General features: G+C 34.6%; 1 pseudogene; it reads right to left on the bottom strand.

The window, feature by feature from the left end:
* Window positions 1-19,932: 19,932 nt before the first annotated feature.
* Window positions 19,933-26,665, bottom strand: LOC114238825 (60S ribosomal protein L9-like; annotated as a pseudogene).
* Window positions 26,666-27,445: the final 780 nt, after the last annotated feature.

Here is a 27,445-nt window from a genome sequence, read left to right as displayed (position 1 = left end):
TAAAGAACAAACAAACAGAGATGAACAATACAATAACTGAAATGAAAACTACACTAGAAGGAATCAATAGCAGAATAACTGAGGCAGAAGAACGGATAAGTGACCTGGAAGACAGAATGGTGGAATTCACTGCTGCAGAACAGAATAAAGAAAAAAGAATGAAAAGAAATGAAGACAGCCTAAGAGACCTCTGGGACAACATTAAATGCAACAACATTCACAGTATAGGGGTCCCAGAAGGAGAAGAGAGAGAGAAAGGACCAGAGAAAATATTTGAAGAGATTATAGTTGAAAACTTCCCTAACATAGGAAAGGAAATAGCCACCCAAGTCAAGGAAGTGCAGTGAGTCCCATACAGGATAAACCCAAGGAGAAACAAACTGAGACACATAGTAATCAAATAGGCAAAAATTAAAGACAAAGAAAAACTATTGAAAGCAACAAGGGAAAAATGACAAATAACATACAAGGGAACTCCCATAAGCTTAACATCTGATTTCTCAGCAGAAACTCTACAAGCCAGAAGGGAGTGGCATGCTATACTTAAAGTGGTGAAAGGGAAGAACCTACAGCCAAGATTACTCTACCCAGCAAGGATCTCATTCAGATTTGATGGAGAAAACAAAAGCTTTACAGACAAGCAAAAGCTAAGAGAATTCAGCACCACCTAACCAGTTCTACAACAAATACTAAAGGAACTTCTCTAAGTGGGAAACACAAAAGAAGAAAAGGACCTACAAAAACAAACCCAAAACAATAAAGAAAATTGTCATAGGAACATACATATCAATAATTACCTTAAACGTGAATGGATTAAATGCTCCAACCAAAAGATACAGGCTTGCTGAATGGATACAAAAACAAGACCCATGTATATGCTGTCTACAAGAGACCCACTTCAGACGTAGGGACACATACAGACTGAAAGTGAGGGGATGGAAAAAGATATTCCATGCAAATGGAAATCAAAAGAAAGCTGGAGTAGCAATATTCATATCAGATAAAATAGACTTGAAAATAAAGAATGTTACAAGAAACAAGGAAGGATGCTACATAATGATCAAGGGATCAGTCCAAGAAGAAGATATAACAATTATAAATACGTATGCACCCAACATAGGAGCACCTCAATACATAAGGCAACTGCTAACAGCTATAAAAGAGGAAATGGAGAGTAACACAATAATAATGGAGGACTTTAAAACCTCACTTACACCAATGGACAGATCACCCAAAATGAAAAAAAAATAAGGAAACAGAAGCTTTAAATGACACAATAGACCAGATAGACTTAATTGATATTTATAGGACATTCCATCCAAAAACAGCAGATTACACTTTCTTCTCAAGTGTGCGTGGAATATCTTCCAGGATAGATCACATCTTGGGTCACAGATCAAGCCTCAGTAAATTTAAGAAAATTGAAATCATATCAAACATCTTTTCTGACCATAATGCTATGAGATCAGAAATGAATTACACGGGAAAAAACGTAAAAAACACAAACACATGGAGGCTAAACGTTACGTTATTAAATAACCAAGAGATCACTGAAGAAATCAAAGAGAAAATCAAAAAATACCTTGAGACAAATGACAATGAAAACACGACAATCCAAAACCTATGGGATGCAGCAAAAGCAGTTCTAAGAGGGAAGTTTATAGCTATACAAGCCTACCTCAAGAAACAAGAAAAATCTAAAAAAAAAAAAATCTAACCTTACACCTAAAGGAACTAGAGAAAGAACAAACAAAACTCAAAGTTAGCAGAAGGAAAGAAATCATAAAGATCAGAGCAGAAATAAATGAAATAGAAACAGAGAAAACAATAGCAAAGATCAATAAAACTAAAAGCTGGTTCTTTGAGAAGATAAACGAAATTGATAAACCATCAGCTAGACTCATCACGAAAAAAGAGGGACAGGACTCAAATCAATAAAACTAGAAATGAAAAAGGAGAAGTTACAACAGACACCGCAGAAATACAAAGCATCCTAAGAGACTACTACCAGCAACTCTATGCCAATAAAATGGACAACCTGGAAGAAATGGACAAATTCTTAGAAAGGTATAACCTTCCAAGACTGAACCAGGAAGAAGTAGAAAATATGAACAGACCAATCACAAGTAATGAAATTGAAACTGTGATTAAACATCTTCCAACAAACAAAAGTCCAGGACCAGATGGCTTCACAAGTGAATTCTATCAAACATTTAGAGAAGAGCTAACACCCATCCTTCTCAAACTCTTCCAAAAAAATTACAGAGGAAGGAACACTCCCAAACTCATTCTATGAGGCCACCATCACCCTGATACCAAAACCAGACAAAGATACTACAAAAAAAGAAAATTACAGACCAATATAACTGATGAATATAGATGCAAAAATCCTCAACAAAATACTAGCAAACAGAATCCAACAACACATTAAAAGGATCATACACCATGATTAAGTGGGATTTATCCCAGGGATGCAAGGATTCTTCAATATATGCAAATCAATCAATGTGATACACCATATTAAGAAACTGAAGAATAAAAACCATATGATCATCTCAATAGATGCAGAAAAAGCTTTTGACAAAATTCAACACCCATTTATGATAAAAACTCTCCAAAAAGTGGGCATAGAGGGAACCTACTTCAACATAATAAAGTCCATATATGACAAATCCACAGCAAACATCATGCTCAATGGTGAAAAACTGAAAGCATTTCCTCTAAGGTCAGGAAGAAGACAAGGATGTCCACTGTCACCGCTATTATTCAACATAGTTTTGGAAGTCCTAGCCATGGCAATCAGAGAAGAAAAAGAAATAAAAGGAACACAAAATTGGAAAAGAAGAAGTAAAACTATCAGTGTTTGCAGATGACATGATACTATACATAGAGAATCCTAAAGATGCCACCAGAAAAATACTAGAGCTAATAAATGAATTTGGTAAAGTTGCAGGATACAAAATTAATGCACAGAAATCTCTTGAACTCCTATACACTAATGATGAAAAATCTGAAAGAGAAATTAAGGAAACACTCCCATTTACCATTGCAGCAAAAAGGATAAAACACCTAGGAAAAAACCTACTTAGGGAGACAAAAGACCTGTATGAAGAAAACTATTAGGCACTGATGAAAGAAATTAAAGATGGTACAAACAGATGGAGAGATATACCATGTTCTTGGATTGGAAGAATCAATATTGTGAAAATGACTATACTACCCAAAGCAATCTACAGATTCAATGCAATCCCTATCAAACTACCAATGGCATTTTTTATGGAACTAGAACAAAAAATCTTAAAATTTGTATGGAGACACAAAAGACCCCGAATAACCAAAGCAGCCTTGAGGGGAAAAAAGGGAGCTGGAGGAATCAGACTCCCTAACTTCAGACTATACTTCAAAGCTACAGTAATCAAGGCAATATGCTACTGGCACAAAAACAGAAACATAGATCAATGGAACAAGATAGAAAGCCCAGAGGTAAACCCACGCACCTCTGGTCAACTAATCTATGACAAAGGAGGCAAGGATATACAATGGAGAAAAGACAGTCTGTTCAATAAGTGGTGCTGGGAAAACTGGACAGCTACATGTAAAAGAATGAAATTAGAACACTCCCTAACAGCATACACAAAAATAAATGCAAAAGGGATTAGAGACCTAAATGTAAGACTGGACACTATAAAACTCTTAGAGGAGAACATAGGAAGAACACTCTTTGACATAAATCACAAGATCTTTTTTGATCCACCTCCTAGAGTAATGGAAATAAAAGCAAAAATAAACACATGAGACCTAATGTAACTTCAAAGCTTTTGCACTGCAAAGGAAATGATAAACAAGATGAAAAGACAGCCCTCAGATTGGGAGATATTATTTGCAAACGAATCAACGGACAAAGGATTAATCTCCAAAATATATAAACAGCTCATACTGCTCACTATTAAAAAAACAAACAACCCAATCCAAAAATGGGCAGAAGACCTAAATAGACATTTCGCCAGAGAAGACATACAGATGGCCGAGAAGCACATGAAAAGCTGCTCAACATCACTAATTATTAGAGAAATGCAAATCAAACCTACAATGAGGTATCACCTCACACCAGTTAGAATGGGCTTCAACAGAAAATCTACAAACAACAAATGTTGGAGAGTGTGTGGAGAAAAGGGAACCCTCTTGCAGTGTTGGTGGGAATGTAAACTGATACAGCCACTATGAAGAACAGTATGGAGGTTCCTTAAAAAACTAAAAATAGAATTACCATATGATCCAGTAATCCCACTACTGGGCATATACCCAAAGAAAACCACAATTCAAAAAGACACATGCACCCCAATGTTCATTGCAGCACTATTTACAATAGGCAGGACATGGAAGCAACCTAAATGCCCATCGACAGATGAATGGATAAAGAAGATGTGGTACATATATACAATGGAATATTACTCAGCCATAAAAAGGAACGAAATTGGGTCATGTGTTGAGATGTGGGTGGACCTAGAGACTGTCATTCAGAGTGAAGTAAGTCAGAAAGAGAAAAACAAATATCGTATATTAACGCATATATGTGGAACCTAGAAAAATGGTACAGATGAACCGGTTTGCAGGGCAGTAATAGAGACACAGATGTAGAGAACAAACATATGGACACCAAAGGGGGAAAGCCGCAGGGGGGGGGGGGTTGGTGGTGGTGGTGTGATGAATTGGGCGATTGGGATTGACATGGATACACTGATGTGTATAAAATTGATGACTAATAAGATCCTGCTGTATAAAAAAATAAATAAAATTAAATTAAAAAAAATTTTTTTAAAGGCATTGCTAATGTAGTCTTCTGTGACTGGTTTGTTACTAAATATTGTCTTACTGAAATCCATTCATTTCTTAATATGGACCTCTATTATGTTCAATTTCACTACTATATAATATTCCATTGTGTGAATACAGCATATTGGATTAACTATATTCTATTCAGTGTATATTTAACTTGCTTCCAATTTTCTTCCCTTATTATCAACAGTGCTGCTTTGGACATTTTATATCCTTGGTTTTTTGAGAACCTCTTTTTATATATTGTGCATATATATATAAGTACACAAATGTATATATATATATACGCAATTTACACATATAAAATTTATATGTATATTTGCTATATATTAATCACATATATTTATATAAAATTTGATGAAGTCAGTTGGTGAAGCCATGTTGCACACACAAACACACACAGACATACATATATGATGAAATGACCCATTATTGTGTAGTGTTTAACTTTGCAGACTTTGGTGATAGATATAGGTTCAATAGACTCAATTTCTAATTCTATCTATTACTACAAGTATGGTTTCTTAATCTGCAAAATAGGATAATAATAATTATGTACATTATATGGGTTATGAAATAATCAATTGATATCTGACCAGAAAGTAATTAATATATCAGGTAGAAAATGTAAAATAATCAGTGAAATTGATTTTGATATTGATATTGCCATTTAATCTCTATACTACATATGTCATAAATTGAACTTACATGTCATGTACTTACATTTTTTCCCATCTCCCTCATATTTTTTTAAATGACTTAATGGTCTTACTTTTAAAATGAAATATTTTAACTATGGGAAATTTATTCCAATATAGTTTTTTTTAGTCCTACATTTCCATATAGATTTGAAACACCAGTACCACATTTTAAAAAGATACACAAAACACAGCAGAATGGGTAGTTCTACTTGATGTGAAACACTGGGTTTTTTTCTATATCTAATTTTGGAAAGATTCAATTATGGGATATAGGAAGGGAATGAAAATGGCAGAGATTCGTTTGTGTTTAAGAAACCCATGTTCCCGAGATGCAGGGGAGAATTGAGTCCATTATTTTGCAGCATTATTGAAAATTACTCCATTTCCCCTCTGGCTTGTGGAGCAGAGAAGAATTTGAGGCCATCTAGTTAACTATACGGCATTACTGATGTAATACATTCCATTGTAATCTTTCAGCCTAAAAGAAGTCATATGTTTTTCAGTTTCTAACTTATTGCTAGGATCCAAACCCTTGTATAGGTCCAGGGTTTGATATATCTGGATAGACTGTTAATGTTTTCCTTTTAAAAGCTGTTTGTGCTATTGAATCTGTTCAATTCTCTTTAGATAAAGCAAACATCAAAAGAGAGACATGCTCTGGCATTCTAGAATCTCTGCTCATCTCAGTCATGTATGGATACAGTTTTAAAGAAGATGAAGAGAATTAACATAACCAATAAAGACGGTTTTAGTAAACTATTAAAACGTATTTTTCTATGAATTAAAACCTCAGTTTCCTCAATTATAAGTGAGTACATATATATTTATATAGAGTGTGTACAGAGATTAAGTGGGAAAAATATGCCAAATTTATAATAAGCACACAATAAAGATTAGTCATTTTGTTAATCATCAAATTCTAGCAAGGAATATACATTTTAAACTATTTATGATCCCTAATGAATGATAAGTAGTATATATCTTACAGGTACTTATAACAATCCCCAAATCCTAAACCATACTGGGTAAAAACATGTTCGGTAATATGCCTGTGAATATGCATATTGCCCTTTTATTTGTTTTTTTTTTAATATGGAAATGAGTGTTTTATTTATTTTTAACATCTTTTTTGGAGTATAATTGCTTTATAGTGTTGTGTTACTTTCTGCTGTATAACAAAGTGAATCAGCTATATGCATACGTATATCCCCATATCCCCTCCCTCTTGCGTCTCCCTCCCCCGTCCCTATCCCACCCCTCTAGGTGGTCACACAGCACCGAGCTAATCTCCCTGTGCTATGGAGCTGCTTCCCACTAGCTATCTATTTTACCTTTGGTAGTATGTATATGTTAATGCTACTCTCTCACTTCGCCTCCACTTACTTTTCTCCCTCCCCGTGTCTTCAAGTCCATTCTCTACGTCTGCATCTTTATTCCTGTCCTGCCCCTAGGTTCATCAAAACCATTTTTTTTTTTAGATTCCATATATATGTGTTAGCATATGGTATTTGTTTTTCTCTTTCTGACTTACTTCACTCTGTATGACAGTCTCTAGGTCCATCCACCTCACTACAAATAACTCAATTTCGTTCCTTTTTATGGCTGAGTAATATTCCATTGTATATATGTGCCACATCTTCTTTATCCATTCATCTGTTGATGGACACTTAGGTTGCTTCCATGTCCTGGCTATTGTAAATAGAGCTGCAATGAACATTGTGGTACATGACTCTTTTTGAATTATGGTTTTCTCAGGGTATATGCCCAGTAGTGGGATTGCTGGGTCATATGGTAGTTCTATTTTTAGATTTTTAAGGAACCTCCATACTGTTCTCCATAGTGGCTGTATCAATTTACACTCCCACCAACAGTGCAAGAAGGTGCCCTTTTATTTTTAACATTTAAATTTTGGAAAATCCAAGGTAGAAATACACAGAGTGAAACAGTTGAAAGAGGAAGTGTAGATGATTGAATCAAGAGAGAACATAATGTGATTCCTCGTGTATCCATCATACAGTGACGATAAAGTCAGGATGAAAAGGTAAAGAGAAGAGGAGATAAACAATATGGTGCATTCATCTCCCTATTCCCAGCACCTTAACATCCTGTTCGTCCTGTAGGGTTACTCTGATCTGTGTGAGAGTCTGCTTCTTGTGAACTAAAGGGCCATCTGTGTCTGCCTGTGTTGTGTTCTCATTGCCTGGTTCAGTTCCTGGCAGGTGATAGGAGCTCAATGTCCTGAATGAGTGAATCTGAAAGTGACTAAGTGAGTAAATGGATAAATTAAAACATGTGTCAGCAGAAAAATCTCTTATTTAAGTTAATGTTAGAAGCTCTTATTCGATATGGTAAGGTGAGCAGTTTCCTTTGAATCTCTGCCCAAAGCCAACACAACAAACACAACATGGAGAAAAGAGGGCAGCAGCCTAAGGGACTACAAACTGGGCTCAGGGCTGAAAGCATGTGATTGTTTTGAGTAAGAGTAAATTCAGCCGCAAGAAGAAAGCATGGAAGTGGCCCGGGGTGTCTGTGGTTTAAAACTATCGAACGCTGCCTCCCTTTAGAGACCAGATTCCAGTCTTTTACCAAAACTACCAGATCACTCACTGTTTTAAAAATGAAATAATTATGTCTTAGATATGGGAGAAACACATTTTAAAATCTCAAATAAATTGTTTCGCAGAACTCTTGCCTCTGCTTTTCCCTCTATAACTGACTTGAATTCTTACACGCTGTTTGCATTCACCATTTTACCTATTGGTTCTGTGTGATAAAGGAAAACAGATAGTTGAACAAATATCCTGCATATATATTAAGGGAGACTGCACATGAAGGGAAAACATAAAAGGTATTTATGTCCTTAGCTTCACTCGTAGAAGCACTGTAGCTGAAATGCCCATCATCAATCATTCCAGTCTTCATCCTTCTTGATCAACGAAATGTTTGATAAACCTCTCTTAAACACTCTTCTATATGCTGAATCCTGTACCATTATGTAAATTGCTAATAGTTACTTAGGTAATGATCCGTAAGCTTTTATGCCTCAGGACCTTTGCTCATACTATCATTTTCACTTGGAACAATCAACCCATCCCTACTGTCACACTCCAATCCATCATGCCAAGCTCCACTTAAAGCTCATCTAAAGTGAGGGCTCTCTGTTTGAATTCCTATTGTACTTTGCTTTCCTTTCATATGGGACTTTTTAATATTTTGCCTTTATTTTTATTTAGTTCTTGCTGTTCCTATTAGAGTTGTCCCTCGGTATCCATGGGGGTTTGGTTCCAGGAGCCCCGCGGATACCAAAGTCAGCAGACACTCAAGTCCCTTCTGTAAAGGGGCTACTAATACAGTCTACTCTCCATATGCGAGGGTTAAGCAACTGCGATTGGCTGAATCCACAGCTGTGGAACCTGCGCATACAGAGGGTCAACTGTATATACAATTTTAAGAAGTGTATTAGTATATTTACCTTTTTGCCTACCTCCACACTCAGAAACATAATATTTTACGTAAGTAAATATTAAATAAGTATTGGTTGTTAGATGAATGAATTGCCATTATGATTTCATATTAGCAATAAATAATGGATACATGAGAGAGTGAGGCTTATGGTTGGTTTGGGTAGAAGGAGAAATCCCAAGGAAATATGGGATTATTAAATCAATTACAAGCCTGGATAATGGTTAGTTACTTAAAATAGATCTTTTGAAAGAGGTATTTGAGGATAGTAGAACATGAAGAAAAATGGCATGATATCCTATCCACAGTTAAAGTGATAATGCAAGCAAAACTCATGCATTTAGACTGGGTCACTATAACCGAGTTCTGTCTTGTTCCTTCTAGAAGACAGAGTGTTAACCATCCACAGGGGGGGAAGAAAAAAACATTGCAAGTATTAGTGAATGCACCGTATTGTTAAGGTAGACAATACTCAGAGAAATCAGCTGAAAGAAATGAGAGATTTCTAAAAGGTGCAGTTATCACCCTATCACATATTTTAACATATTTTCTGTTCTACTGAATATATTACTTTTTTATTTCCCTCAGTCTAGAATCTATTCAGAAGTGTGTGTGTGTGTGTATATATATATATATATATATATATATATATATATATAAATAAACATATATATATCTCCTTGTCTTTATGTTTCCCCTTGAGAATTGATCATGTTTGGTAGCAAAAGGAAACCCTTATATGCTATTCAGGAGCAAAACATTTTGTTTTTTAATAATTCTTTCTCAGTATAAAAACTATCAAAGGAATCAGCAGGCAACCTCTCTCCATGGCAATTAGTGAGATCCATTTGAATTGTAGGCTTCCAAGAAGCACCTCGTGGGGCCACCCTCCACCTCCATGTCTCCCCTGGGTGAATTTAGTGTCGGCCTTTGTCTAATGGAGCGTGAACACAACATATCACAAAGCAATCAGGACACAACTGGAACAAGCTGGTTTGAAATAAAATTGTAAACTTAGGCTGCAGTTGCTACTAAAGTACTACTATTTATTGTATGTAGCAGTTTGATGACCTAATGATGTGAATCCAGCTCAGCATTTGGACAGTTTTGGAAAGTGAAAGAATAATTCCCATCATTGAATGGGAATTATAGCGACAACACACAAGGTCAACAGCGACATGATCCAAAATGTATGCTGAAGCTTTAGTTGCATCCATGGGGATAAATAAACAAAAGAAACATTAAGAGGCGTGAACTGGAAAGAGATTTAATTCCAGAGATAAGAGAGTTAGTTTAGTTTAGTTTAGAGAAATAATGTGAGTGGTGATTTTTCATTTAAAACACGTGCTTGATGTTACTAATGATGGTTAAGTATATGTGGCTTCATTAGAAATACAGCATTCTTCATATGGGTGAACCATTGATTCAACCAAAGAACACCCCCCTCCTCCTCTCCCCTGAACTTCTGTTATTGACAACAGACCTTGGCCTTTTGGAAATGTAACTAACTCCCATTGGCTACATTCTCCTATTTTGTAACAGGGCAACAAGAGTTACATACACATCAAGAACATAGGTCTGATGACATTGTGAATGTTTTTCATTAGAATTCTTTTTTTCAGCAAAGACCACTGCTTTGTTAAAGGCTATGTGCTCAGAGTAAAGCAAAAGTGCAGAAAATTGACATCTTTAATTTAAGGAAGTCATTTTCCTCACTAATGTTGCATAGACACAATTGGAATGATTCTATAAAAGTGTCAACAGGTTTGGCTGAAAAAACACACATTTTGATATTCTCTCTTGCAAAGTAAGTGATTTCAAAAGTTGTGGTATCACAGAATGAGGACTCTTTTTAAAAAATAATCCCTGGAATAACTAGGAAATCTTATTAATTTACACTTTTCATTATCGATATCCATCTGGTTTTAGAAAAGTTTATATGTTGTACAATGGCATTATTTAGAAGTTTAGGCACCAGAATTTTACTATCTTGGTGTATTCACTTGCCTAATATTTTGGAGCTATCACAAGAATTTTGGATATTTAGTGTAACATGTACTAATAAGGATTTTGAGCAGTGTACTGAATCATTATTAAATTAAATTATGTTCAGTTTTAAAGGTAGAATGCAGATCATGTACTGTTTAATATGCTTTCTAATTATAACAAAAAAACCCCAGGCAATTCTGTCATAATAAACCCTAAGCTAGACTAACAGTTCATGAATTGCTAGTAGCAATCCATATTTTAGCAAAGTAGTTTTGAAATAAACATACATTCCATGACCCATCTAAAATTTGGTCTGGTTCACTTGTTCCCCCACTCTTTTATCTTCTTGGGAGAAGACTTATACAAAATAACACTTTGGAGCTAATTAAAAATGGCTAGTCATTATTCTGGATGCCTCAAACCTAATTGTAACCTTTATTCAATTAGAATTTCTATAAATTTTATCAAATAACATCTTTTGATTTTCCACTGTTAATCTCTATATATCCCTACAACTGTGAGACTCAACTGCTTCCTCCCGATTTATTGATTGCCTGCTATGTGTAAAGCATCGTGCTACACATTGGATATGACTGGAAAGCCCTTCATGGAGTCTGGATAAAATTCTAACTTTGATGACTGCTACTCTCCTTCAATCTGATACCTTAAACTGTCCCCTTGATCATATCACACTAAAGTTTATGCCTTCACATTTCTGATAGAATTTACTTTATAAAGTCATTAACAGTTGTAAAATTTAAAGTCACAGAATGGTGAATGTAGTAGTTAAATTTTATAGCTAGAATTTCTTTCTTAAAAAAATATGACTGCTTTATGCTGTACAAATTAGTCAAGATGGATTCTGATGTTCTCAGTTTAATGCAGTGGTTCACTGGTAATATAGGATTATTATTTCAGTCACAGTCTGATTCAACAATCCATTTTTTTCTGCTATAGCTGTCTCAAACAATGGAAGGAGTCACAACTGGGTTTGGAATATTTGGGAGGATTGGTGTCTAAGCTCTTTATCTGGATAAGTCTTATAAAAGTGTAGTGCATTCATATACTGTTCTTAGTGTTGCCACAAACGCCACTCTCTCCAGCATTTTTTGGGTTTCACAACTAAGGCTGAGCCAATTGCCTCTCTGATTAAAGTAGGTTTTGTTTGTTTCTTTCTTTCCCCAACTGCCCTCAGCAGTAGACAGTGTACTTCCTTCTCAATGTCGTCACATTTTTTAACCAAGGGACTTACAAATGTAGCACTCCAGCTTTGTTCCCACCTCAGCTAATATCCCATTCCCCATTCACAGTCTCAGTGAAGTTTCCATTTTGTCCAGATCCTCAGGAGCCATGAGGACTCTGAGGGTTCATGCTTACTGGTAAATGCTAGCTCAGTATTTTTGTTAATCTAAAAATATCTTTATTTTGCCTTTTTCCTTGAAAGATAATTTCACTTCGTATACATGCCAGAGTGACATTTTTTTTTTAAAGTTCTTGGTATATTTATTTTCAGCTTTATTGAGGTATAATTGAGGTAAATAAAATTGCATACATTTAAAATATACAATGTGATGTTTTGACATATATACACTTTGAGAAATGATTACCACAATTAGGTTAATTAACATATTCATCACCTCACATAGTTACCAGTTTTTTCAATGTGCCTGATGAAAATTCTTAAGGTCTACTGTCCTAGCAAATTTTAAATATACAAACCTACAGTAGATACACAAAAGATAGCAAAAAGGGAATCAAGGCATACCGCTTTGGAAAATCATCTATTCACAAAGGAAGACAGCAAGAAAGGAAGAAAGGAATAAGGGAAATACAAAACAGCCAGGAAACAATTAATAATATGGCATTAGTAAATCCTTACTTATCAATAATTACTTTAAATGTAAATGGATTAGATTCTCTAATCAAAAGGAATGGCATGGCAGACTGGTTAAAAAGAACTGAGACACAACTAATGCTGTCTGTGAGAGACGTTTCAGCTTTAAGGACACACATAGGCTTAAATTGAAGAGGTAGAAAAAAGTTATTCCATGTATATGGAACCCAAAAGAGAGCAAGCGTAGCTATACTTATGTCAGGCTGACATATATTTTTAATTAGCAAATTGAGAAAACTTCCTGCTCTTTCTTACTTCCATTGCTCCTATGAAAAAGTATGTTGTTAGTATATATGTTACTTCTTTTAAATAATCTCTCTTAAATTTCTAGTGGTCATTAACATCTTTCTCTTTTGGTTTTGTGTTCTGAGATGGTAGCTTGATCTTTTTACTTTTTTCAGGGGGAGGGGTTGCTTTTAACATGCTTAACTGGTAATTCATTGAGCTTTGTTAATATGAGTATCATCTTTTTTAAAATTAATTTTTGGATATTCTCATTTATTAGCCCTTAAAATATTGCCTCTTCTATTCTCTCTCTTTTCATCATCTGGAATTCAAGTAAGATATAAAGTCTTATTACCTTAACTACTATTTCTTATCCATATCCTCTGTGGCTTTTTCTCTTTGCCTTTAGGAAAAAAACAAACACAAAAAATCTTTGTTTTACTTTTGGTTTACTAATTCTTTGTTTAGTTGTGTTTGTGTTTAATTCATTCTTAAACAATCCAGTTAATTTAAAATTTCAACAACTATGTATTTATTTCTAGAAGGTCTATTTGGTTGTATCTCAAAATATGCTTGATTATTTTTAATAACTCTTCTCTAACTGATAAGAGTTCTACTTTCACTTTGTTTTGATCTCTGAGGATTTCTTTCTTGCCAGTTCAACAATGAATGAAAATGTTTATCTTTAAAAAGATTTTACTTGGCACTTTTATTAATTTTTTAAGTGAAAAGATTGATCAGATTAGATTGTTTCCATAATGTTGATAAAATAATTTGCAGCAGTTAATTTTACAGAATTTTCACTCAATATATGAGTCTCATTCGGAGACCTTCATAAACTTCCCTGTGTAGAGCTTTCTTAATATGGGGCATGGAGACGGGGATAGGGCAGGAGTTCAAAACCAGTTTTACATTTTTGTGACTCTGTGCACATATGCCTGGTATCTTTCAGGTCTTGAGATAATTTATCCTTACCCTGGTGGTTTGTTCTACAAGCATGTTCTTTCCCTCAAGATTGGATGAGATTCAGCAAAATGGAAAAAGGACTCCCTGGTCATCCAGCCACACTTGGGTTCATACTGGGGCTTACCTTTGAAATTTTGTTATAAAATTCCTTTATTCTTGCTCAACAATTAAAATGTTCTGACCCCTGTGACCTGTCTACATGTGTATATCTTTTCAGGTAGAAAACTTAAGTTAACTTGTTAACTTCAATTTCCTGAAATGTGTTAATGCCTCTGCATTTTGAATAAAAAAAAGTAGTAAAAGAAAGAAAAGAAGACCAAATATCATACACGATGAGCCTGCATTGGACCTACAAGTTCTCATGCTATCATTCCCTTTGCTGCTTCCTCTCAGGCCTGGGCTACGGCTACTTGGAGTGGTAAAACCAGACATTAATGTCGACAAAATAATGGACTTAGAATGCTGTGGTTTTTGATCAATTTGGTCCAACTGGACAGCATTAAAAATATTTGTCTTGTATCTCACTAGAATTTTACCTTGAGTTTTTAGGCCAGTGTCTCTGTGAGAAACAACTGGCCTTTGTTTAAACCTGTGTTATACCAAAGACCTCCAGGGAAATAATTTGGCTGCTCAAGAACAGAATTTGTAGTATCAGGAATCCTGTGAATTCAGCTTCTACTTTTCTGTCTCTGAATAACTAATGCAATACATTTTAAAAGCCATCTCACTGAAAATGCCAAGAGCTCACCTTGGGAAATCAGGGATAATGTCTGGTAATTTGTTTATCATGCTCCTTCCCATAAACATTGCCCCCATCGTTTCAACATACCAAGCAGTTTTCCCTAATTTGAAATGAATAGAAAACAGATAATAAAAATTGATCCATCAGGTAAACACAACAGAACCACAGTTAGAGAAAGAAAGAATTATTTGTAAAAGTTTGTCTCCCATTTTTAATTCAGTAAATTCCTTTTTCCCTAGGAGACAGCCGTGCTATTACAGTAAGGCATATTTTGATAAGGGTTTTATTGCTAAACTGAAGAGAAACAGAAGTCACAGGAGATAGGATTGCTGGGTGCTGTAGTGGCCAGCCTTGGGGGTATAATAGAATCACCTGGGGAGCTGTTCTAACAAAATACTGTTAGGTAGATCCCATCACCAGAGAATCTGTTTTAATTTACCTTGGATGTTGATTTGAGACACCCAGAGGCATGAAAGCTCTAATATGCAGATAACAGTGAGAAAAACTGGTACTATAATTGGAAGCCTCTATTTTACTATTATTATTACTGATCGTGAATCCCTTGATCCTAGCCTCATATTTGGTGTGGAGTAAGTGCTCAATAAACGTGTAGTGTGAGCAAAATGAGTAAGTAACAGTGAAATTTGTTAACAAACTGACAAATGCTGACTGTGGGTCAGAGTGAAAGCATAAAACCCCTAGGGAGCTGCATACACAAGAGGAGTTGTAGCTTTTCACAGGCTCTTTTCTAGGGTAATCATGAGAAATACTGGGGACAGTGCTGCAGATGGGAGAAAGCATTCCACTTGATGTCCTGATGGAAGGGATGAGAAGAACTAACCCATGGGGGGATGGGCAGCAATCTCTTTTGCCCACAGGGCACAGGTGAAGACCTACTGTAGCTAGGAAAAAGAGAAAGGGGGGAACCATTACAGGTCCCCTACATATAAGAGTTACTTCACTGGGGGAGGGGTCGGATCATGGAGACCAGTCCTGAGATCCAGAAACACAATGGCTGCAGAGGACAGAGGGGGCCCGAGAAAAGTCCTTCCCTATAAGCAGGCTAGCAACTGAGGGTTAACAAGCACCAATAGTCTACTGCTGAGACAGAAACAACTGCATAGAGAGAGACCCATTTTGAGGTGCCAGTACACAGAGAAGGACTACAGCAGGAGAAGGTCATTAAAAAAAATTCTTCAGCAAACTAACCACAACCTTAAGGACAAGGTAACAGTGGGGGAATTTGAAACAACAATGAAACCTACTCAATTCAATTCTTGGATAGGTTAAGTCAACTCACCCCACTCACATACTAGCAGAATATGCATACACATTTCTAGTCATAAATACAAAGTAGAAATTTCACACTCAAATATGATCTAACTGTTGAAACAATGACAGAGATTCAAAATTTTTTAAATATTTAAAACATTTAAACATTTAAAAATAACTGTTGATTAATATGTTAAAGGCTCTAGTAGAAAAGGTGTCCAGCATGCAAGAGCAGTTGGGGAATTTCAGAGAGAAATAGAAACTATAAGAAGAATCAAATGGAAATGCTAGAAGAACGGTAGCAGAGATAAAAAAAATGCTTTTGATGGGCTGATCAGTAGACTTGATACAGATGAAGAAAGAATCAGCAGTGATAGGCAGATAGAAATTAACCAAATTAAAGCACCAAGAGAAAAAAAGAGTAAGTAAATAAATATAAATAAATAAAATTTTAATATAGTATATATAATGTATATAAATATGCAAGCAAACAAGATCACAGTCTCTAAGAACTGTGGAAACATTTCAAACAATTTAACATACTTGTCAATGCAATCTTAGAAGCAGAAGAGAGCATATAGTATAAAAAAAGATTTGAGGACATTGTGTTGAAATATTTCTAAAAATAATGCATGAAAGCAAACCATGGATCCAGGAAGCTAAGTCAATTAAAGAGGATAAATATCAACCAACAAACAAATGTGTACACATCATATTCACATTATTACATTATTGCATATTAAAGATAAAGAGAAGACCATGAAGGCAGTTTGAGAATAAAAGACATATTGCATAAAAAGGAAATACTGTTTAAGTCATAAGATAATGGATTAACAGCTCTAAAATGCTGAAACAACAATAAAACTACTGTCAATACTGAATTCTATGTATAGTGGAAGTATTTTTCACCAAAAATGTAGAAAGATTTTTCAGACAAACTAAAGCTGAGAGAATTCACTACCAAGAGATCTGTACTACAAAAATGTTACAAGAAGGTCCTTAGGCAGAAGCAACAAACAGAAATGTGAACCTTTAAAAAGAAATGATGATCAAGAGAAATGATTAAAATAAAGGTAAATATAAAATATATTTTCTATTTTTTAATCTCTCTAAATGAAAAATGAATGTTTAAAGCAAAAATAGTACTGGGCTTCCCTGGTGGCGCAGTGGTTGAGAGTCTGCCTGCTAATGCAGGGGACACGGGTTCGAGCCCTGGTCTGGGAAGATCCCACATGCCGCGGAGCAACTGGGCCCGTGAGCCACAACTACTGAACCTGCGCGTCTGGAGCCTGTGCTCCCAACACTTGATAAATTACAGAAATATACTGTTAACCCTAGATAAAGGGAACATAAAGGTAGTCAAGAACAATCCATAAAAAGAAGAAAAAAAGGACAAAAAACTGGATAAATAGTATATAGCTATATGTCAAATTTTAATACCAACTATTTAAAAAATTGCATTGAAATTGCATTGAGAGTAAATGATCTATTCACATTAGACTGTATAAGAAAATAGGTCCTGGCTATATTCTGTCTACAAGAATCACACTTAAAATAATGTTACATACATTGGTTGAAAATAAAATTATTGAAAATATACATCATGCACCACTAAGCAAGAGAAAGCTTTAGTGACGATAGTGAATCAGGAAAGGTAGACTCTAATCAGGAATACTACAGGGGGAAAAGTCTGTACACCTACAAAGAAAACCTCAGGTCCAGATAGCTTCTCTGATGAATACTCTCAAATGTTTAAGCAAGAAGTAATACCCATTGTTAACAAAATTTTCAAAAAAAGGACACTTTCCAACTAACTTAATGAGCCCAGTATTATCCTGAAACCAGACAAAGACAGAGACACATCTTTTCTCAGAAAACTCATTCATCATAGCAAAAGGGGGAAAAAAAATCACATGAAGATTGAAAAGAAATAAAATTACCTCTGTTCTCAGACTACATGATTGTCCACATAGAAAATCTCAAATAATCTATTAAAATGTTACTGAATCTAATAAATAAGTTTAGGATTTTCATAGAATACAAGGTCAATATGCAAAATCTATTGTGTTGCTAGAAACGAGAAGTAGACTATTATAATTGAAAATTTAAAAAGAAAGAACATTTATAATAACATCAAGAACAAAAAAATATCATAAATCTAATAAAATATATATGTGTAGAGATTATATGGTAAAAACTGCAGGACAGTTTTGAAAGAAATATAAGAAACCTACACTAGATCAATGGGGCACCATTCTTTAAAAACAAAAGCAGTAAACCAAAAAATAAAACCTTTCCTTCTACTTCATTCTCTATACCAAAAATTGTCTTGAATTTTATCATCAGGAAATTCTGGTAGGCATCAAAATGACACGTAATTTAAAATAATTTAAAGGATTCCATCAATACTAGTGTTGGAGTCCACCCACAGAAGGCTTTAAAAATTCTTCTTATCATTTTTCTTCTGAATATGCCTTACAGAAGACACCTGCCTATATGTCTGACAATGCAATCTCTTCATTCAAAGCAAGTTGACACCCATTTGAAAAAAAAGTGGTTGCTAAAATAAGATGAGTTTTCCCCTCTAACATCTGATCAGTTTATTTTAGATAAAAATAAGTGTAAATCAAGCTATGTTCCTATATTTCAAAAATTGTGTACAAAAAATAATCAGAACATGCATTGCTATATCTACTGCCACTGTAACTCCATTTCTTACACTCTGAAATATAGCTTCTATGAGGGAATAAATGTTTAATTCATAGTTAAATGAACATTAATTACCCAACAGACTGAAAAGTCATGGTTCCTACAGTGCTTGTATTTGTTCAATTTTATAAGTTATATAAAAGTCTTATTCCCTGAAAAAGATTCTTTTCATTTTTACACACTCTCAGTATATTTGTTTAAATGTTTAACATATTTATATGTGTTAACTCCTGTTATACAAATGTTGATGTTTTAATTTTTCCCATAACGTCACTACTCTTTTCTATTATTTTTCTCTTTTCTGTTGCTGTGGCCTAGTTTACAGCTCTTCATTACTTTTTTGTACGCATATTTATGATCAATTGAATCTTTAATATCAACCTATACTTTTCAAACTACCTATTTCTATTTAGTTTTTCTGTAAACATATATCCCAGCTGATCTCATGAGAATATTTACATATTTATTTGACATGTTTGACACACTTTAGATTGTCAAATTTACTGTGATGTTATTCAGTTTAATTTTTCATAGTAGTTATGTTCTCACTGTTCTAGTGGTTTCTTCTATTAGGTCATTCTGTTTTATGAGTATCAATTATCATTTTGGTAAAGTGCACACTTGCGATGCTCTAAAACTCAGGCCCTGGCTCTTTCCTGATGTGGCAAAAGGAGGTACTCAAGGATCTAGGCTGGATGGAGTTCCCCATCTCTGTAGGTTCCCCCTCCCACATACCAGGAGACTTTGCCTCAGAGAAGTTTCTTTCATTTCTGACAGAGCATGTCTCCAAGACAGTACGGATACTTCACAAGTTCTCAAATATTTAATAGGCTCCTCATATGTTTGCTTCCAAATAGTTCCATGTGCTGCATCTTGTTTTCTGCCATTTCCAGATTGTTGAACAGTGTCCAGAATCTTTTATGTGTTCAATAATATTTGATGATTTGATGAAAGAACAAGCAAATACATGTTTTAAATGAAATAATAACTCATTCTTGATAAATAGTACTGTAACAAGCATCGATTCCTTTTTTTTCTTTTAATGCAGGGCTTTGTTGCATCTTTAAAATATCACAAATAGATCTTAAGAATCATCTGGCTTCTTGTTTTTTCCATAGCTGGACAATTCTTAGATATTATTCATCAGCCTGTTGAACTGTTCCTTTTCCAGAATTATAGATACAATCCAAAAATTTTTTTTTAACTATTGTGGTTTGCTGAATGAAAGCATCTGAGTAGGACACATTTTCAATGTGTTTCCTTCAAGAATGAACTCATCTTTTGGGGTTTGAGATACTGAACAATGGATGGCTGGTGTCATCCTAACATTGTGGATGTGTTTTTTACCCAAGAAATTTCAGATCTGAACAAGAGACCCATCCTCCTGAATAAAAACATTGATGGGAAGTGAGCATATGTAGACCTCATCTTGTAAAGGAAGCCCAGTGCAATATCCCTGTACATGACTATGGAGAGTCGAAACCATGGCCAGTTCCTTTCTATTTCCCCATCATTTGTCAACCTGAAGTCTCTTTTTCTTTCCAAGGAGACTTTTTTATGTTGATGTGGTTGAAATCCTCTGGGGTCCTTCATAATAACTGTGTGTCTCTTCTAAGCGATGTCGACATTCTCTGGAATGTCAACAGTCTGATTGCTGAGAACGGTTTTCTTTCTTGCAGCAAGAAGATTTTTCTTAGCATTCACCTGTTATGTACAATTGACTGACAGATTTAAATGTTGGTGGCCCTGCCTATAATCACACCCTTTAATTAGCACTTGTTTGTTGCAAAATGCAAAACAAATAGTAGTGTTGGTGTTGACCTCTCAAAGACAGTACAGGATCTGAACCAACATACATCTCACTATTATAGAAGGGGTGACATGAGTTATATGAGTTAGCTGAGATAATAATTCAAATTCATTCCAGAAGTTGTTTGGTACACCTTAAGGACTGATGCCTTACACAGTTGCTTAGCTGGCTATTTCTTACATAAGCTTTGATAGTGACTAGAAAGTAAGTAAGGTATTAATGTGCGGTTAAGCCATAAGTAGCCATGATACAATGTGCAGAGTAGTAAAATAAATGCTCCAAGTGGCATGAAAGCACAGTGGAGGAATATGTTAGTTTGGAATAGATTTTTATAATACATAGCTCTGTGAAATCTTTCTTTTAGTGAATAATATGTTTGTTAAGAATCTCCCCACCTGTCCCCTCCCCCCACCCACTTTGTTCTGCCAGGTCCTCCTTCTTGGCTACTGAATTAACATTATATCTTTACTACACACACACACACACACACACAGAGTTCCTTATCTTGTTTCTTCTTATAAGAGCTAACATTTGGTCAGTTCAAGTTAGACAGTAAAAGCCTAAAATGCTTTTCTTAAATATATCTATTGTTGTTTGCTTCTGAATGTAAATTAGGTACTGAGTATTACTTCTTAATTTAAATGTGATTAACTTAAAAATAAAGTTAAAATAAAGGGTTAAAAATAAACCAGTTCCTGATCTGATGATATATTTATGCCACAACCTTTTATTTCTCAAGAAATTAAAAAAAAACTGTTGCACTGACAACATACATTTTAGTGTAGGCTGACAAAAAACATGCAAGCCCAAATAATCACATTAAAGCCATCTTATATCAGAAGAAATGTACATTAATTTTTGGAAATAATTTCTCATGTAACTCTAATTCCTAAAGAATTTTTGGAAAATATGTTAAATTATAAATTATAAGTGCTTGTTAAAGATGTTACTTTATGTCTCAGAATATTCTGGTGTTGACAGTTTTAAGAAAATCATTTTTCCAGGCTTAGTAGAAATACGTAAGTAGTCAAATAGGCCACGATATATCGTGTATCACTGGGGAGAAAGAAGAAAAATTATCAAAGTTTAGAATTCCTCAAGTCTGGGAGAAATGAATCTACTAAATGTGACTAGACTCTGCCTTTTCTGCTGCTCAGAATATAGCTGGGAATTGGGAATTATGCTTGGTAATAAGCTCTTAAGCACATCTGTAGTGTGGGTAAAAGTTCTTACTTGGAAAAGTGATGTTCATTCAACCAGAGCTGATTTTAAATGGATAGAATATAGGCCAGCAGATTTCTGTGACATACTCATAACCTTTCTGTAAATGTGCTGCCTTTATTTTTTATATCAAATGAATACTGGGGTTTCAAAAGGTATTATTCATAAATAGGATATAGTTCCTCAAAGGGGAAAAATCTAGCCCATAACATACTGACCCTTGGGAAATAAAACACCAGATCATTTCTCCTTTGGAAGAAGTTCTCCTTTGGAACTCCAAAGGAAGCCTATATCTTTTGATCAGTCACTTTTTCAAAGGAAGAAATCACTTGAGTTTCACCATCTATCTGTACGTATTAGGTTGTCAATTTGGTTTGAGTTTTCATCAGAGTTGGATTAACAGCTGGAAGGAAGAGTTGTCTAATCCAAACATTCACCAGGGGGCCATGAGAAAAATCTGCTACATCTGACATAGGACAATGGTACTTGTTCAAGAAGAGACTTTGAACATTTGTAACGGAAAGGCTACTTTTTGTAAAAACTGTTCAGATAATTCTCACAAATGTAGAATTGAAAATTCTATTTAATTGAAAAAGAAGTCTAATTTAGTAAAGGAGAAATCTTTTCTATATCTATTCATATTATTAATTAAGGAAGTCTTATAAATTAAGGAATTAATACAAGGCCCCAAAGGAAAATACAGTAAGAATCCAAAAACTATCAATGCCAGAATCTAATGCAAAATAATAATTCTACATAATAAAATATACATATTATTCCTAGGTTTGTTAGAGAGAATGATAGAAAAAGGGTTTGAGGATTACTATGTCACAAGTGATATATATCTTTAAAAGAAAGAGTTGAGGGCTTCCCTGGTGGCGCAGTGGTTGGGAGTCTGCCTGCCAATGCGGGGGACACGGGTTTGAGCCCTGGTCTGGGAAGATTCCCACATGCCGTGGAGCAACTGGGCCCGTGAGCCACAATTGCTGAGCCTGCGCTCCGCAACAAGAGAGGCCGTGAGAATGAGAGGCCCGCGCACCACGATGAAGAGTGGCCCCCACTTGCCGCAACTAGAGAAAGCCCTCGCACAGAAACGAAGACCCAACACAGCCATAAATAAATAAATAAATAAAATTAATAATAATAATCATAAATTAAAAAAAAAAGAAAGAGTTGAACTGAATATGATAAAATATTAATGTTTACTAATTTGGCAGATGGCAATACAAAGGTCTACTACATCTATTTCTGGGTTTTTCTATATGTTTTAATATTTAATAATATTTAATATTTTGTAGCTTACTTTAGTAAAAAACTAATGACAATTTTATAAGAGAAAGCAGGTCTTTATTAATGATGTCATGAAAAATAAATTTGATAAAGCCATAATATTTGTGTGGTTCAATGTAGATCAGAAATTATTTCCTATTAGTTTGACTTTCTCATAAAAACCTAATAAAATATTACACCATCATGAATGAAGAAAAAAAAATAAACACATCCAGTTTAGAGTTAGAACAAGAAACTGCCTATGTGAAGAGTAATCAGAAAAAAAAAAGTATATCTGTTTCATTGATTTTTCAAGGAATATTGTATATTTACAGATTGAAAATCTTGGGTCAAATAGTATACAAGTTAATGGATTAGAGTTATATAAAGCACAATTCATAAGATTATTTATATTTTGTTACACCAATCCCGTGTTGTATTGGAAAAATCAAGTGCTTGTGTGTGAATCCTACATTACTATTGACCTTAGGTAGCTCCTTGAGAGACAGAGGTCTTTCATCCTCATTCTTGTATTACTCATTGGATACTAAAGAAAGTTATCACTCCATCTCTTTTCCACACAAGCTATAAAATTTAAACCACAATTTATGCAATACATAACTTTCTCTTTTAATAGTGAATACATTCATATGTATACATTCTCTTCTAAGTTCATGTGCTCTATATCTCATAAGTCAACTTGACCTCCAGCTTGCTATGCCAATTGCAAATATTCCTTCTGACAATTGCCGTTAGCATCATATGGTGACTGGAAATTGTCCTCACTCTCACATTCACCAAGCATTAGGTGTAGAAATCATATGTTTTTCTGGTCCTGTTTGAACAGGTTGAACTGTGTTTCTTGATAGAGATGTTTCAATTACTTTTCCTGTGTGACTACTCCTCAAAATTTAAATTCACTTACCTATCAGGATGCATCGACAGAGATTTGAAACATGTTCGTGAAATACTCTGAGCAGTTACACATCATAAACTATCAAACTGCTCTAATGTGTCTTCTCACAGCTCTTTCAGGAATATTTCATTCTCACAGCTCTTTCAGGAATATTTCATTCATAACAGCAAAGTCTTATTTTGTGCAACATACAAAAGCTTCCAGATACATATCTCTGTACAAAAATGTGTCACAGGCAATGTTTACAATACAGAAAGAGTCAATAACTATATTACTTGGCATCCTGTTGTGGCTCTCTATACAAACAATACAATCAAAGCACACTGTATTTTCTTTTTTTTTTCTTTTTAAAATTTTTTTAACATCTTTATTGGAGTATAATTGCTTTACAATGTTGTGTCAGTTTCTGCTGTATAACAAAGTGAATCAGCTATACGTATACATATATCCCCATATCCTCTCCCTCTTGCATCTCCCTTCCACCCTCCCTATCCCACCCCTCTAGGTGGTCACAAAGCACCGAGCTGATATCCCTGTGTGATGCAGCTGTTTCCCACTAGCTATCTAGTTTCCATTTGGTAGTGTATATATGAGAGCATTTCAAATTGTAGAAAATAATGAATGTAATTGCATTATTCAATTATTTGTAAATGTTCACTTATCTATGTAATGTTTTCGTTACAGAACTGCAGGAGGAGGTAACAGGGAGAGCAACTAATTTGACTGATGAGAAGAGTTGGAGGTTAACATTCAGGGTATTGTCTCACATTCAGGTGGGACAACAGATCAGAGGTAGACTCTATGTGGTCTAGGCTTTTGCATATTGCTTTCTTTTGGATCTTCTTTGATCAGTAACATGAGGTTGTTCCCTTTCTCTAGGCAAAGGCTGTTTCTACTGTCTAAACATCTTGCAACTTTTCTATCTTTGACTAGATGGCCAAGTCAGTTTGACCCTGATGAGTTTGTTTGCTAATCTGTGATTGAGGAATAGTATCTCCATCCTGTTTTGTCAGAGCTTAAAATTTCACTAGTGTATATTTTCTGAGACATTCATGAACATATTAGTTTAGAAGAAGAAAAACAGTTGGTATGAAATGAAACAATCAGAAAATGAGAGTTCAGGATAATTACAATATCATTGCTAAAATAATTCTATTTAAAGATGAAGTCCAAAAAGTCGAGAATATTTTCAAAACAGAGAACAAATTGAAACATGTTAGAAAACGTTATGTAAACATTTAAAAAATATGGAAGATCAAAGAGTTCTAGCATCCATTTAACAATCCAGAAAAGGCAAAGAAAATAGAAAAAAAAATCTTTAGAAATTTCCAAAGCCAAAAGTGAGGATGATTTCCTGAAGCCCCAAAATGTGTCTGACTGTTGACTTCAGAGAAATATGAGTGGGAAAAAAATGCAGAAAGAAAAGTTTTCTCTGAAATCATTGGAACAGCAATTTTACTCAAAGTAAGGTTAAATTCCAAAGATTTGGAGAGATGATGGATGGATAGATAGGTAGCTAGAGAGAAAAAATTTTCTGCTCACCAGGAATCTGCTTGATATCAGGATTATCAAGCATAAAACTACATGTTAAAATAGAGATAATAAAGATGGGTTTCAAATTTCTAAAAATTAAACTTAGAACTACTTTTCAAACTAGCCGTCAATATAAAAGGTTAACAAAAATATAAAGACTCTGTGTAACCTATATGAAGCCCAAATACACGTACACATACATTTATTTAATCTACGATACAACCAAAAATAATCAAAGAAAAGATGTTGAGTCAGCTTCAAAAAAGACAATGAACTGATTTATGGGTGAAATGAAGAGACAATCTAGTAAAGTAGATGCATAGGAGGGTGACCACAAAAATTCCTATATAAACAACAACAATGTTTTCACAGGTAACATGATAGGATGCTAGATCTAAGAGATGGATGGGAGAAGTTCACATTTCTTTTGTTAAAAATCATTATTTTTATGTTTTTTTTAAGTCTTTATTGGAGTATAATTGCTTTACAGTGGTGTGTTAGTTTCTGCTTTATAACAAAGTGAATCAGCTATACATATACATATATCCCCATGTCTCCTCCCTCTTGTGTCTCATTTCCATCCTCCCTATCCCACTGAGCAGAGGTAGTTTATCTAAAGACAGCTCCCTTCTCACCACTGCAAACTCCAAATTTTATGCTCTGCTCAGCCAGATAGATGGCTGTAGAGACGTGGAGGCAATGGTTGTGGTTGCAGCCTCTGCGGCTTTTAATCTGCTGAGAAAATCATAGGAGAGGGATGCTGGACCCTGTTCTCTGTGAGCGGACAGTCTCCTGTGTAGCAGCATCAGAGCACAGCCCCAAGGTCAGAGGGAAGTGTAGCCCAGGACTTGGGGATTCTTTTGACCCAAAGAGGCAATATTCTATCTGCCCTAGACTGTAGACCTGCCATGTCTGTCTGAATTCCCAAATTTCTCTAGTGAATCAAACAGATATGTAGCACCATCTCTGTCCTTTAGATGCTGAACAGGCAGGAAGGGTTTACAACAAAGGAGCTTACGACAGGACATGACAGCCCCAAAATTATCCTCTTGTCTTTTCATCACTACAGAATGCCTGATGTTAAAAACTGTTCAAAGATCAGACATACTACCTGAACCATCGGACCGAATGACCTAACAGAGGACCTGTATCAATACCTGAACATAAAGGAAACAAGAATGAGAGGCTCCCATTGATTTCAAAAAGAAATTAAATAACTTATTTGTGAACTTAAAATATGATTTTGTAGTAAAAAATATCATTTGATGAATAGGTATCAAAATTAATGGTTTGAAAGGTCAAGCACAGGTTAAAAATAGCAAAAAATAAAAATAAAAAAATACACAATCTCCACGATAGATATAGAACTACTCAGGTTATCTCATAATGAGTGACTACTGGTAGTTTTGTCTTTCAAGAAATCTTTCAATTTTATCTAAGTTATTACATATGTAGATATAAAGTTGTTTATAATATTTTCTTATTTTAATATCTGTAGAATCTGTTCTGACATTACCTCTTTCATTCTTAATACTGGTAATTTGTGTAATCTTTTCTTTTTTCTGACTGGTCTGGCTAGAAGTTTATCAACTTTATTTGATTTCAAAGAACCAACTTTTGATTTCATTATAATTTTCTCTATAATTTTTCTGTTTTCTATTCATTGATTTGGCTCTGATCCTTATTGTTTTTCCAATTTATTTGGGTTTAATTTTCTCTTTCTTTTCTAGTTTATTAAGGTCGAAGTTGGGGTCAAATAATTAAGGAATTTCTTCTTTTTTAATATCAAAATTTGGCATATTGTGGGGTTTTTTTCCTTCAACTTAAAATGATTTCTACTTTTTATTTTGATTTCTTCATTAAAACATCAAATTTCCTATTGATCACATGATGAAATTTT

Source organism: Balaenoptera acutorostrata, chromosome 13 (assembly GCF_949987535.1).
Source record: "Balaenoptera acutorostrata chromosome 13, mBalAcu1.1, whole genome shotgun sequence".
Classification (NCBI taxonomy): Eukaryota; Metazoa; Chordata; class Mammalia; order Artiodactyla; family Balaenopteridae; genus Balaenoptera; species Balaenoptera acutorostrata.
This window is presented reverse-complemented; position numbering and strand designations above follow the sequence as displayed.